We start from the raw sequence: 14,662 nt of genomic DNA, 5'->3' as shown, positions 1-14,662 counted from the left end.
CTAGACTCGACAAGGATCACAAATGGTGTCCATCTCTGAGATGCAAGAAGCAGCTATAAGATCTGGGAAGATCCTGCTCCCCCCAGTGACTGCTTCTCTTCCTAGTACTTTAGCATCATTTTTGTCCTATCATGTCTTTCTTTGCTCTTTTGAGGAAGCCAGTCAAAATGTTCTCTAACGAACCATAAAAATACTGTTTTTCCCAAAGTTACCCTGTATTTCCGCTTTTCAACTGTAAAAACACAGAATCTATCCTTGCTCCAAAACCCCTCAAATTCATCCCTGCACTCATTTCTCATGCAATTTTGTAGGGAGCTGGCGCTGAAGAAATCTTTTGATGCTACTAATTCTTGAAATGCTTCTCCACTAGCCACTCACATCTACTCACCTTCTGGGGCTTTACTGTAGCCCAAATCAAATTCCTCATTGCTTAACAGCCTCTCAAAACTAAGACAGCAGGAAACGCTTCTTCCACACCGTCACAAATAGTTTCTGTGACTTTAAAAGCGGTGCCAGATTGGCAATCAGATTTGCTGACAGTTTAAATGTAGGCTTCCATCATGCTGGGCTTTCTCCTCGTACTGGCTACAGAAGAAGGATATTTCAAATAACCTGTCAGATATTTTGTTTTGGTAATCTGTAAAGTGATCAACATTGTCCCAAGCAGAATGAATTGAATATGAATGTTTTACTTAAGTGGGGAGGCAAGTATCTTGGCAAAGAATTAGAAATGCGTTTGCAGGATGTATTGTATGTGACATATCCCAATGACAGGATACAAATCAGCTTGTACCTTCATACTATTTAAGTGAAATTTCACTGTCAAGAAAAGCTCTGGCATCTGGCAATTTTGTAATACCTTTCTACAAAACCATTGCATTGTAAGTATGAAGTAGTTGTTAGTTTTTGGAAACAAACAACATAATCATAGAATCATTTAAGTTGGAAAAGACCTTTAAGATCATCAAGTCCAACTGTTAACGCAGCACTGCCAAGTCCATCACTAAACCATGTCCCTAAGCACCACATCTACGCATTTTTTAAACATCTCCAGGGATGGTGATTCCACCACCTCCCTGGGCAGCCTGTTCCAGTGCTTCACCACCCTCTCAGTGAAGACATTTTTCCCAATATCCAATCTAACCCCTCACCAGGCACAACCTGAGGCTGTTTCCTCTTGTCCTGTCCAGCATAGGTAAAATCAAGTGGAGAGTGAAGCCACCTTGTAGCTATTTGCAGGTGTGTAGGATTACTATTTGCATAAATTTAGGGAGGGCCATTAGGCATGTCCTCGTGGCTGGTTCCTCAGGAGGATGGGCTCAGGTGAGGTTTATCTTAAGTAAGCCAGTGTGGGTTTGAAGGTGCTGTTGGAGTGATGGTGTGGGATAGGTTGTGGGCAGAGACAGAAGAGTGAAGGTAGTGATTTCATGGTGCTTTTTGTCACTTGGAGTGTTTGCTGAGATCTGTCTGGTCGGTACTGCTTCAGAGCAGCATATGGTCCATGTGGCCCTTGTCAGCTGGGGGTTTTTCTTAGCAAGTTTCAAAGGGCAGTGGCTCCTGCTGGTGCTTTTACATCTGTCAAAGCAGCCTTTGGTATTTTTGAATAAAGCTGAATAACAATCTATGCTTAATAATACATTAGGTAAGAGGTTTTTGGTCTTTGCTCACGAATCATCTGAAGATACTTTGACAGTTGTCTCACTTATTTTGTTTGAAAATGTTGTGAGTTGCTCTCAGCATGAAGGTTGTTCTGAAAAAAACTTGCTGTAAACATGAGATACCTGGGCTGCACTGACCGGCCCTCGGGGGCTGTGCACCTCCCATTGCCTCGCTGCCTGGGCTGGAAGCGTGGGGGGTTAGTGGCAGGTTCCCTTCTCCTTCCTGCTGTCTCATCCTGAGCACTGCCATGCTGATGCAGGGCTTTGGGGAATCATTCTTGGGGTTGATGATTCTGGAGACCTGAGCTGGGCTTGGCAGTGGAGCACAGGTGGCGCTGGCCCCAGCGTACTGGCCTGGCTGATGCTGAAGGGCTGTATCCTGCTCCCTGCCCAGGGGCTGCAAGGCTGCTGCTATCAGGCTCCAGGCTGCACAGCACTGATGGAGAGGCTTTGCTGGCAGTGGCCTGGCCAGGGCACCTGAACAAGTCTGATGAGATGAGAACTGTGGAAGGGCAGGTGTTGTTACTTAGTTCTGGATGCCACTTCTTTGTGTGAAATTTTTTCCTCCCCAAAACATCTGCTGCCATCAATCTGGTCACTTCTAGGCCTTGTTCTATTTGCTGTTTTCTTGGTTATGCCCAAATCGGCTTCCCCTCTGCTGTGTCTAAAGGGTCTGATGTGGGGCTGGAACTCAGTTAAAGAGAACTTCTGCAATTTTCTAAATAAATCCTTATATAAGTTCCCCTCCCCCCCCCCCCCCCCCCCCCTTAAGAAGAGTAGGAGTAGTCTGTAAGTGAAATGAACTTCCTAAATGCTGAGTTTTGTCAGCACATCCAGTAAGTTTGTGTTTGGAAATTGCACTGAAAGATCTCTGGAGGATTTGCAGATGGGAGATGAGGTCCGTTTGCTAACCAAGGCAGGATCAGCTGAGTAGCAGGAGGAGCACCTGGGAGAATCAGCTGAGAGTGCTCCTGCTCTGAGCTTTCTTGCTGGTGGAGAGAATGCATGGGATTTGCTGTCAAAATGTGATGGGACTGGTAGTGTCCTGGTTGCAATCCCAAAGAGTGTCTGGTTATGTAGTTTAGAGTCAGAATTAGAACTTAAATTTTCTTTAGCAGTTTGGCATAGTGGATATGGGGAGGTTTTGTTTTGGTTTTTTTTTTTTTCTTTCCCTAGAAGCACAAAGTTAGAGGGCAAGCTTTCTTTGACTTTCAGTGAGATGGTGGCACCTGCAGTTGAACTTCATTCTTACTGAAGGTATCTGGTTTAATTTTGAGCACAGCCATAGAAGGAAAAGTACCTTGGATCTGCAGGGTGTCCTATTTTTGCCAAAGACTTCAATTTTTTAGTGGTACTGTTGAGAACTCTTTTCAACTATCTCCATAGTACTTGAATGCTGTTTTCTGTGCATTGCATGATCTAAACTGTATGTATGGAAAAGAGGGCTGTTCTATGCAGGCTTGTGCTGCATGCGTGTCCCTTCAATAAAAGGGAAATGCAGGGAATGTGCAGCAGTGAGCTAAAGGATGTTGAACATAGACTGTGAAGTACCTCTAATTGGAGACAAATAAGGCTGCATTTGAGGGGGACCCTGTACTTCCTGACAAGGTTTTAGGATTTCAATGGGCTCCAATAATTCCGAACAGTGAACTTCCGAAGATATTTCCCGTTTCCTTGATGGCAGCTATGTTTAAAGAATATGGCACCCGGGAATTGAGAGTAGGAGACTATGACCTTACCTTACCCGCAAAGCTGGTGGCAGCCACCTATTCCTAGTGCAGGGTCATTCTGCTCTTGCTGTGAGGCTGCCTTTGATTTTGAGGTGAAAGGCTAGAGCTCCCATATGGGAGGCTATTGTCCTGCATCTCTTACAGAGCATGCGTTAACTGGACAGCAGGCATCTGATTAACATCCCTAGTGCTGTCATAAATCAATCTGTGTATGCTTAAACAAGTTACATCAGCATAATGAGAAAAGATGTGGCGAGACAATTAAAAGAATTAACCCAGAGCAGGAGAATCGATACCACGGAATAATCTGTTGCCGGAGTGTGACAGCCAGGCACCATGGCAGTTCTGGCAGCCAGTCCCTGCAGGAACTGAGCCCCAATCTCTCTCATGAGGAGGCTGACGCATTTTCAGAGGATCTGGCAATAGGGCTCTGGGGCTTCCAAATGCCTGAAAGCTGATAAATTTTAATTATTTTTATTATTAATTTTTATTGCTCCGAGGTGGAAAGCAGCTGTGTGTGAATGAGTTCACAAGTATGTGTGTAAATAAGCCGGTTCATACCTTTCCTGCCAGTGGAATCGGAGCGTAAGGAATAGGGTACAATCAATTTTAGTGATTTAATACTGTCTAGGTAAGCTTTTCTTCCTACCCACTGACTCAAGAAGGTTGTCTTGCAGTACTGTTCTTCTGCTTTAGTGCACTGCTTAAATTGAGCACTGCAAATGGCTACCAATGGAAAACAATCTCAGACTTATTAGATTTAGATTGTAGTGGTCATTATGGTTTATGTGGTCATTATGGTCATTAAATTTAAATTTAATTTAAAAAATGAAAGGGGGGGAGGGAAGAGTTTCTAAAAAAAGTATGGGTTTGTTTTCCTTGGCTGCCCCCCCCAAAGTCACACTGTGAAAAGTCATGTTGACAATGTGCGTCTTTCAGGCATTGCAAGCTCCTACTAAAGTTCAAGACAATTGCATGGGAGTCCTTGAAAAATGAACTTATGTCTCCCCCAGCCAGTACTCTGTATTCATTACTTGAATCCAGTTCAATTACACCCTGTGAGATAAGACCTCTGGTCCTTCATTTCTCTAAGTCTGCTTGAGGTTCCCCTGGAAAACTTCTCTGTAAGGCTGCTCATAGCTGGAAAACACAGTCAGCATAATGCACCTGGGACCAACAGATCTCCTCCTTTCTTGCCAGTTCAATGTAAAGGAAGTCAAACTGTGTGCTGAAACTCAGTGAGTGGTGAGAGTCTCTGTCACACGGATATGTTTTAGAGAAAGGCAAGAGAGCCAAGACATTGAGAGATTGGTGTGAAGGGATGCTCCCAGCATTGTGTTTGTGTACTCAGCTTTTTTTTTCTTTGCTGCAGCTCTTATCTTCCTCAGGCAGAGAAACCTGTGCTTGCAGGTCACCTTCTCTTCCACTTATCCCCAGGCAGCAACAGCCAAGTGCTACTGGGACCATAAGGAGTGACGTAAGGACCACCTCTTTGGAGGTGTGGAGGGAGCTCCACCACGTATCTCTGAGCATGTGGGACTCGCATTGCGAGTCCACTAGACCACCAAAGCCTAATGGGTGAGGTTAAAAAGCTGTTGGTGTTTCCAAGAAACAAAGTTATTGACCCTTTGTTTGGGAAGAGTTTCTCTTGGGTCAAGGCAAAGCACCTAGTGCTGGGACTCGTGTTGCCGCTTTGCAGGGCGGCAGGTGGTGAAGCACCTAAGGGTCCAGTGTCCTCTGCTGCCAGAGAGGCAGCGGCAATGGTGGTGAGGGGGCTGCCTTGCTGCAGAGCTGCCCTGGCAACAGGCATATGCCACTGCTTCTCCTTGGGGAATGAAGCTGGTCCAAAGCTTCCTTTGGCAGCAGGCGGTTAGGGTTCATTTTAAGCTCCATGTGGATACCCTCAAGACCAGGTGCTGTGCTTGTACCTGGAAAATGGGTGTCCTGCCGTGTGGTGAGAAAGCAGTGGGTGTTGAAATGTGTACAAGGGCCTCAACCACAGTGCGGGCCCTGCTGTGGAGAGAGCATGCTGTGCATGCTGACTTAATTGCGAGGGGGAGTATTTACATGCTCTGTGTGAGATACGGGCTAATTTGAAGTGCTCTAGTTTGCCCTCCTGTAGTTAGCCACCTTTCCCTGACAGCTGATGGGGAGGATGCTATCCTTCCCCCTTCATCATATAGCCATGATGATTTTTGTATGTGCTGTTCTTGAAGGACATGCTGGAGGGTCTGCAGCAAAGGGAGGCTTTTGCTGGCCCAGGAGACTGGCAGCATGGAAAGGCTGTTGGAGGTGCAGAATGAATGCAGGCCCTGCTTACTCTGCTTCCCGTTTGCTGTTCTGAAGCATGCTGGCAGTAAGGTAACTTGCAAGATAAGCTTTGTGTCTGTTTTTCAGTGCCAGTTATGTGTATAATGGATCTCAGCTGGGAAACCCTACTAGGACAGGGCAGGGGTAAGGGTTAATGCAAACCCGGGGCTGACCCTCCCCTAGCAGCTCTCCAGATGGGTCTTCTAGCACAATGCCTTTAGCAAAGATCTATAATCACCGAACTTTTGACCCCAGTCTCTGAAGTAACTCCAAGTATGTTTAGCACACATACAAATGAAGTGGAAATCATTATTGGCTTGCTCGTGACCTGCTGAAAAATGGTTCCCCTCGGGGGGCTCCGTTTCCATTTCCCTCAGTCTCTCTGAGCACTCAATCTTTCAGCAGTTTCATGTGCTACACACTGAGCATCACTGCTTCTGATCAGAGCTGCCTGCTGTTGCCTGTTCACTCCAAACCTTTCCCTGCCTTACATTTTCTTGGGCAGGAGTAACAGGGCTCATACATAACCACTGCCTGCTGTGTTTATGTTGTGGGTCCACCCATGGCTCTTGAACTCATGCCACGCTGTCAGTTGGTCTGTCTGTCCTCTCTGTCCCTCCGCCAACAAGTCCCAGGTAAAGGAAATACAGGCTTGTGGGCTGCCAGGAGGCGGTGCTGATCCAGATGACTGGTAACCCAAATGGCAAGGCTTCTTCCAACCTGGAATTTTATTTCTCTGCTTTCTGGCTGCATGGACATACTCATCTTGTCTGGGCTGTCAGACGGGTGTTGGCAAAACTGATGTCTTCTTTAAAAGTCAGTCCCTGGAGCCCATTACTTCTGTTCAAAACAAATAAACTATTTTTCTTTCTTTCCCAAGCAAAGCTACAAATAAGTTTTGAGATAAGGACAAAGCTCATTGAGAGAATTGCTACTTATTCTGTGTAAATACAGAGTAATTTCCAACACTTGGGTTGTTCTTGGCTGGAGTCTCTTTTTGTGTGGAAATGATCACAGAAAGAAGTCCTAGTATTCACTTTGTCACCTTATCCTGCGTTGGAGTTGAAATATTCTGAGTACTGGTACTTCTATTTTGCAGATTTGAATGCCTGCTTATTTTTTTCCTATTGTACTTTTTAGTAAATGACAATTTCTTCTTGGTGGGATGGCATAACACTAGAATAAAATTACAAGACTTTGCTAGAATAAAAATGACCAATTCGTTAAAAATGGAAAATGAAATAACCATGTTGAGCTATCCTAGAAAAAAAAAAATAATTGTTGTAAACTTTTTTCTGGCAGTACACTAAAGTCTATATTGAGACAGCAACTGTTCATGCAGACACGTGGTGCTCTGCCCATGCTGTTAGCTGTCTGTTTGGCAGCTAGCCCCATGGCAGCACGGCCCTCTCCTCCAAAGGGGATGGTGCGGCTGTGACTTGGTGTGGGGATGTGGCAGACCAAGGGGAGCGGGACCCTGGCTCTCCTCCTCTGCCTGCTCTGCTGGTTGCTGCAGTCTGCTTGGAAATCTTGCCATTGTACCTAGGGGCAGCTTGGAGCCAGGCAAGCTGTGCATATGCCTAGTGCTGCTTATATGTCCTGCTGTTCACTTTGTGCAGGGGTCAGGGTTGCTCTGTAACAGCAGAATTACCAGGACATTCCCAGCATTCCCTTAACTTCTTCTTTTTATGTCACGGGACAGCTCTTCTGCATCCATGACAGACAGCTGGCAGCGCAGCCGGAGCAGTGCCTGCCCCAGGGTGTCCCACTGCTCAGGAGTGCGTATCAGCCCCGGGACCAAGGGGAACGGTGCAGATCTGGAGCAGTGCAGGAGGGAATCGAGCCTCCTGCTCAGCTGAACCTTGTGGAGGAAACTTTGAGGCCTCTGAGGCTCTTTAGTGTCAGTGCACAGGTATGCATGTGTGCATTTTTATTCTTGGAACTTCAGCTGTCTGAGGGATGCTTTCCGTATGGGCCTGTGCCCCCAGGATGCTTGCCGTTGTGCTTGGGTAGGGCTCCAGGCTGTGGACCAGTTACAGAGGTAACTTCTCTCTCAGTAAAACCTGGGAAGCATCTCCTTAGGCAACCAGTAGAGATGCATCCCTGAAGTTATACAGGAACACTGTTGGAGAGGTAAGGTGGAAGTGTGGCCCTTGGACTTGCTGGAAACCACCAGAGGATCCAACTAAACCCCCAATTTCCATAGTGTGACCTCTTCATTGGAGGTGATGTGAATAAGTGGTAAGGCTTGTGGGAACCTGTTCCTCTGGACTCTGGAACTTCCTGGAGGTTTTGAGTTTCTGCTCCACTGCTGATGTAAGGCAGTACCACATGAGTTGTACACACTGAGGGACCTGGGGTCCTTCTGAGTCCTGTAATTTCGGTGGTTTTCCAGAAAAGCTGGGGTGGGTAAGCCAGAGTCTGGTTGCACAGAAGGAAAAAATAAAAAAATATATTGCCAGCGTAGAATACGTTAGTTATTGGCTATATTGCTCTAATTCCAAGGGGTTTACCCAAGTGGTAGCTTAAATGATAGATACGTAGCTGGGTGAAGTGCCCAGGATTCTTCTCTGCTAGGCTCTGTCAGACAGCAGTTAAGGACATTTGGAGCAGATTTGTGGCAATATGATGCCACCTTCTGGTTATATTTATAACAGCAGAGATACTATTAAAAAATGGGTTTATTGCCATCTTTGATAAACTAGAATAACCAAATCCTTAACTATTTTAGTAGCTTTCTTGCATACTTTTATTTTAACGCATTTTCCACCAAGTAACATGATCATTTTCCCTTAGGCTACTGTTTAAATTAATAAAAAATAAAAAAATAATAAAGAATAAAACCATTGCACTGTGATGTGCTGCTGCTGACTTCAAAGGGAGAGAGTTAAGGCTCCAGAAGAGGGCTTGACATCCCTGCTGCAGAAAATCTGCCACCGTGTTTTCTGTATGGCAATGGCAAAGACCCGGTTTTCAGTAGCTAGCAAGTGCTTGTCCTCCCGACGTTTTATTTAATAATATGTTATGATGTTTTTTGGCATTAAAACGGCCTTTCTACCCAGCACAAGATGACTCCTTCCTTACAAAAAGCAAAGAATCAAGTGACTTTGCAAGAACGTGATGGTGAAATAAGGGATTTTCCTGAACTTCCCTTGTTGGTCGTTAATCCTATGTGTAAACTTTCGCTCACCACAGTCAGTAGAAGTGATGCCTGGACTCTTAACTGTTATGAGGGGGTTAAAAGACATGAGGTGTCTCGGGCGCAAAGCAGTGCCCGGTAGGTGCTGTAGGTGCCGGGGCGCCCCGGCCCGCCCCGTGCCCAGCAGGGGGTGCGAGGGCACCGCGCATGGCCAGCTCCCCCAGCCCCCTTAGCTGTGCGTGCCGCTCCCGCAAGCCTCCGACAGCCAAGGAAAAAAAGCGTAGAAGCAGAGTGTAAGCAGATGGAGAAGCGTTATTTGATAGAATTTCATTTCACTTTGCACATATGCCAGTTGCTATAGGAGATGGAGCCTGGCAGGGAATGGGGTTCCTTCTATTTGGTGTAACTCTCTTCTATTTACCAGCTAGGATTTTATTGTTACTGACAGCACAGTACTTCTGTGTGTCGTCTTGGTGTGAAAACATATTTTATTTCAATATTTGAGCTTCGGAGCAACTGCTGCTTTTTCATTCCTTAGCGCAAAGATTTGATGCTACATTTTCCATGTAAAAAAAAAAGTTGCTTTTCTGAAGTGAGAAGGATCTTGGCTATTGGGACATACCAAGAAATTAATGCCACCTTCAGGTCGACAGAGCTCACTTATTTAACGTTTTCCTCCTGCATCTTAAAGTGTTTTGATACATAATTTTCATTCTCCGTTATCTACCAGTATAAGCCCTGATTTTGCTGCTTTAACAAGTATTGTTCTTGGCTGCTATGTGCTGACACCAAATTTTGCACAGAGACGTCAACTCTCTGATTTCATGAGATTGATGGCAGTTGTTTTAGAAAATCTGTTAATAGAAGTTGTATATTTTCACTAGATTTTGTATAGGGTAGTGGTAAGTATTTGGTGGTAGAATTATTTGAAAGGCATTAACAACTATGATACAGCAGTTTTGTCATAAAAGTAATGTATTCCTTGACAAATATTGGTGTCTTTGGGCCTGATAGAACATCCAGTAACTTCTTCCTCTTGTAGGAATTGCCTTAAAGTTATTGGCTTCAACAGTAATTTTGTATAAGGAAGTCCTAGGTTTCTGTTCTCTAAACATTCATGAAGATCATTGTACAGGCTTTTCTCCTCTCTGAGGATGGGCACATTGTGTTTTGTGATCAATGGAGATATTAATTTGGTTGTGACGTTGTCTTTTTTCTTTCTATCATTAGTAGTGCATTAAGATAATGCCAGTGATGTGTCACAGTGTAGGAGATAAGTGATGTGTTTGGTGAACAGCAATACGTGAATCTTAAATATAAGTTTTCTAGAGAAACAAATTTGTTTCTGGCAGAGTTTGTTTTCATTAAGGGCAATCTGCTCAAATGCTTGGGTATCATCATCAGCTGTCTCTTTGCTCCCAGTTTGTTAAATCCAGATTTCACAGTAAAATCTGCAGCATTTATGCAAGAGCACAAAGCAAGTGGCAGCTGCTCTGTCTGGGCTGCTTACAGCAGATTAAGCTGCAGTGAGGTGTGCTGCCAGTGGCCATTGGCCTGAGGAGACCGGACAATGAACTGCCCTCTGACTTGTTTATAGTCAGCCCTGTCCTGTAAATCTAAAATAAATCAGAAGCTGAGCTGTGGCTGGGCTCCTTAGATGAGTAGCTGAATGGAGAGGCCAGTCAGGGCTTTAGCTAGTTCAAGGAATCTGTAACTGCAGTCTGAGATGCACCTCTGCATCTTGGCCTTCTTCCAAAGAATATTTTCTATGTTTTTTTCAGGCATGCTTCTGGTTCCATCTGAACTTAAACACCCCTTTGGTTCTGCTCTTACTTATCCCTTTTCATGCAGTCCGGATGGGTGCTGAAAGAAGACATGCTGACTTCTGCAGGAAATAGCATAATCCACTTCTTCCCTAATTCAAAATCCAACAGGAGCCCATGCCTCTACTAAGGCCTCAGCAAAGACTGAAGGAAATGGCAGCTACTCCCTGTTGAGAGCTGATCAAAGCAGTTTCTAAAAGTGAAGAAATAGTTATGACAGAGACTGTGGCTTTCTCTTTTCACTGCTTGTCTTTCTGCCTCTTTGTGTCATCAGTCTTGGACTGATGATCTGTATGCAGCAGCTTTCTTCCACATAATATTTATTGAGAAAAGGCACAGCACTGAGTGACCTTTCCATCTTCCAGCTGTGCATGCAAGTATCTGGTCAGCAAATGCTTGATGTGGTGTGTTTGGAGATGAGCTTGTGGGGTACCTTTGAGCTGGCAGTGCAAGGGAAGAGCGCTGTTGTCTGCACTTGACCCAACAGAAGGCATGACTTGGCTCCCGGGATCCAAGCGCTTGTGGAAAGCACAACTTGTTTATGCATTACTGTCATTTTCTGCCACTGATAAGCCACGATAGGGCATGTATTTTGGAGATTATCACACTGCTCGGGTGATTAAAGTCCAGAGGCAACCTGAGGTTCGTGATAATCACTCAGAAATCCGCTGCCAGGTAGATCTGGTGGGTTAAGTAGATCATGCAGTTTCCTTCTGTAGTTTTTTGGAAGCTGCAGCAACAGTCAAGTGCTGCCATTGCTCTGGGAAAGTGGGATGCCCAGAAAAGTGGAGAACCCTGCCTGGAGCATGGCTCCAGCCACCCACAAAGTGAAGGTGGTTTTCACAAAGTGCTGGGCTGGCTGCATCATGCTGCATCTGCTGCCCCTGCTTCTCAGATCTGCAGCATCTGCCAGACTGAGCTAACTTGATTATCCCCAGGATGAGATTACCCAAAGGTGATTTTTTTTCTTTTACTGCTGTGACAGATGATGGGAACTGACTCTTCACCTTTGGAGTCATGCTGATAGAATAGGATTTTCTTCAGGAAACTATAGCTGGTGCCTATTACCCAGGAACCGTAATTGTGTTTGTGTTATGTATCCCTTCCTGGCTCATTTTCTTATATTTGCATCTCTGATCACCAGCTCTGTGCTCTGAGCAGGGGCTCTCAAACTGTGCTGCTTGGCTGTTGTGAGTGCAATGGGATGGTCATGGGATCTGTGACTGAAAGCAGCTCCAGCTCCTGAGTTTGGGGGGATATATGCAAGTGGCGATGTCTGGGGTGGGCAGCTCCAAGCCTCTCGGAGCAGAATGTCTTGAACTAGGGTTTTTCTCTAATTTTTAAGCGGTGTCTGTACCAGTGTTGGTGAGGATATAGCAGGCTTAGACAATGCTAGTTTTAAAAATGAACTTTATGTCAATGTACCAACTGTATTTAAAATAGCAGTGGCAATGCCTAGAAGGGGACCTGTGCATATGATGCGTAGACATGGTCCTGTGGTGTTTGCAGATCCGCAGCATGGTGGGTAGGTGAGCCTGCAGTGTGCGAAGTGGGGAAGTCACCAGAGGGTCATGTGTGACACATTAGGAGAAGTAAATCAAATGATTGCTGTGGCAAAGACTGTTTGCTGTTCTTTACCTTTTTCTATAATATGCTGGAAAAATACGAGTTGTGTGATGTATTGGGCGTAAATAGAATTTTGTACCGATTTGATTTTTGGTGTGGCATGTTTAATTACCATAGAAAGGTGTGGAAGACCTTGAAAAGGAAAACAGGATGATACAGATAGTTAATAGCAGAACTTAGTGTTTTGTAAGAGATCAACATTATTTTCTGTAAGGGAAAATGGCACAAAGACTTCCACTATACAGTGACACAGAATATTATATCTGCTCAATAAATCGGGTAATCTGTGATCAGAGCCAGCCTCTGCACATTGTAGCAGGCCCTTGAAACTGTTTTTCGGTGACCAATGCTCCTTTTGCCACAGTGCTTAATGATTGTAAAACCCCCTGAAAGATCACGGGGGAGTGAGCCACCTGGCTGGGCCTCTCCTCTCAACTGGACACGTCCCCTTCCTCCCTGAGGAAAGGGGCTGGTGGGGGAATTTATATTTTCTGCTTCAGAGGATGAAAGTAATTTTGTCAAGTGCAGCCTGTTCAGGGCTTGTCTGAGAGCTGCTGGCAGGGAGCGTGTGTGTGCTGCTAGTCAGGTGGCTTGTAGAGGTGCTCGGCTGTGGGGAAAGTAGTCTGACAGTAATGAAGAAACCACAAATCCACCTGTGTAATGGCACGTGTTGCAGCCACATCCTACCATTCTCTGTGTCTGTCAGCGGAAGTTTTGCCCCAGTTTCTTGTCTGTTTCCCTTTCAAGCAGTCATTCCACAAATGACTGTACGGAAAAGCTAGATTAAAAAGTCACATAAGCTGCTTTAGCAGCCATTAATTTAAGTACACTCAGTAGAGTAAACATTTATATGCCAAATCAATTCAATAAATGGAGACAGGTCACTGTATTAAGTGGACTAACGGATGCTCAGGACACCAGATCCCCTCAGCAAGCGATGCAGGGATTGTTCTCTCTCCAGCACTTTGCTCTTACTACAAACAGTCTTTTGGGGAAATGGTTTTATCTTATCATTACTTGGAAGTGGTTCCCCTGGTTAGAGAGGTGTCTAGGAGATCTAATTTAATGTATCTCCAGGACTGGGAGGATGGTACTTGCTCCTAGGGAAGGAAGGTACTGTGGGAGCTGGGAATAACTGGGTGGGTAAGCTCCCGGTCTTTGGCTCGTGTCCCTATGTGAGTGTGTCTCTGGAGTGAGGGACAGCCTGGAAAACTAACAACAAGAGAAGCTGTCAGTGCCTTTTCCCTCCGGAGATGCCGTGGAGAGACTTTTAGGAGAGGAGGGCTTTTCTCCTGAGGTACTTGGGCAATGCTGCTCAGCTGGCTGTGCTAAATAAACAGTGATGGTTGTGAACAGCAACGTGGGCAACTGGGTGCCTTGCAGTCCTTGAGAGAAGTGTCTGTCTCTCCTGTGGTGCGTGGATACTAGTCCCAAATCCCTTCACCTGATGGCCTTGCTGACACCTTTGGCAGGTTACATCTGAATATGTACCCTGGAGTGCTTTACACGCATACCAGGTGGGATCTGTGAATCTCCCTACCGTAATGAGAAAGAAACAATAATAGGGTAGAAATGCTGACTTCTCAGAAAAAGCACAACTGAGACATGCCAAGTATTTTTATTGTTTTTTCCCCAGCTGTGGCACAGCACTGTCATTGATCAGGCTGAGCAGAGAAAATGGCCACACATCCTTAGGTCTCTGCCATGTATGCTCCTGCCACCAATTCTTCCCTCGGCAATGGTTAAGGGGTAGTAGATTGGGTTCAACGTGATTAATCTGGATAAACTGCATGTTATTTGTGGTCTTCATGGCCGGTTGTAGTGGCAATGTGCCTCCCCAGCCCTCCTGGCAGCTATCCCCAGGTCCGTGGAAAAGGCAGCCCAGAGAGGCAAGAGACAGTGAGCCACCGGTGGGACCTGGCAGTGCCTGTGGAGGGTTAGACAAGCTACATACTCATCGATGCATAGATCGGGTGTTTCATTACACATAAATGCAATATGCTATCAGTTTGATTTCAGTGCTGTGCAGAGGGGAGGTTGAAGAGAAAGCTAGTGTGAAATTGCTTCATCCCTGTTTGTTTCATGTTTAAAAAAATAAGAGAATAAAGGCCAGTGGCTCTAGTCAGGGGACTGGCAGTGCTGAGGACATCAGGAGCTGGCTGGACATTGGCTAAGCCTAAAATTTTAGAGCAGCATTAAATACGTTTTTTTTTTTCTCATTGCACTCCCCTTTTTAAAGGTCTTTTTGTAACAGGAACTCTAAGGGGGGGAAATAAAAGTTGACTGGGGTTTCCCTAGGGTCTACTAAGGTGGCTCCAGTGATGGGAAATGCCACGGAGCAACCTCAGGTGGGCACCAGATGTGCAGCTTTCCTGG

The sequence above is a fragment of the Falco rusticolus genome, chromosome 9, assembly GCF_015220075.1.
Source record: "Falco rusticolus isolate bFalRus1 chromosome 9, bFalRus1.pri, whole genome shotgun sequence".
NCBI classification, from domain to species: domain Eukaryota; kingdom Metazoa; phylum Chordata; class Aves; order Falconiformes; family Falconidae; genus Falco; species Falco rusticolus.
This window is presented reverse-complemented; position numbering follows the sequence as displayed.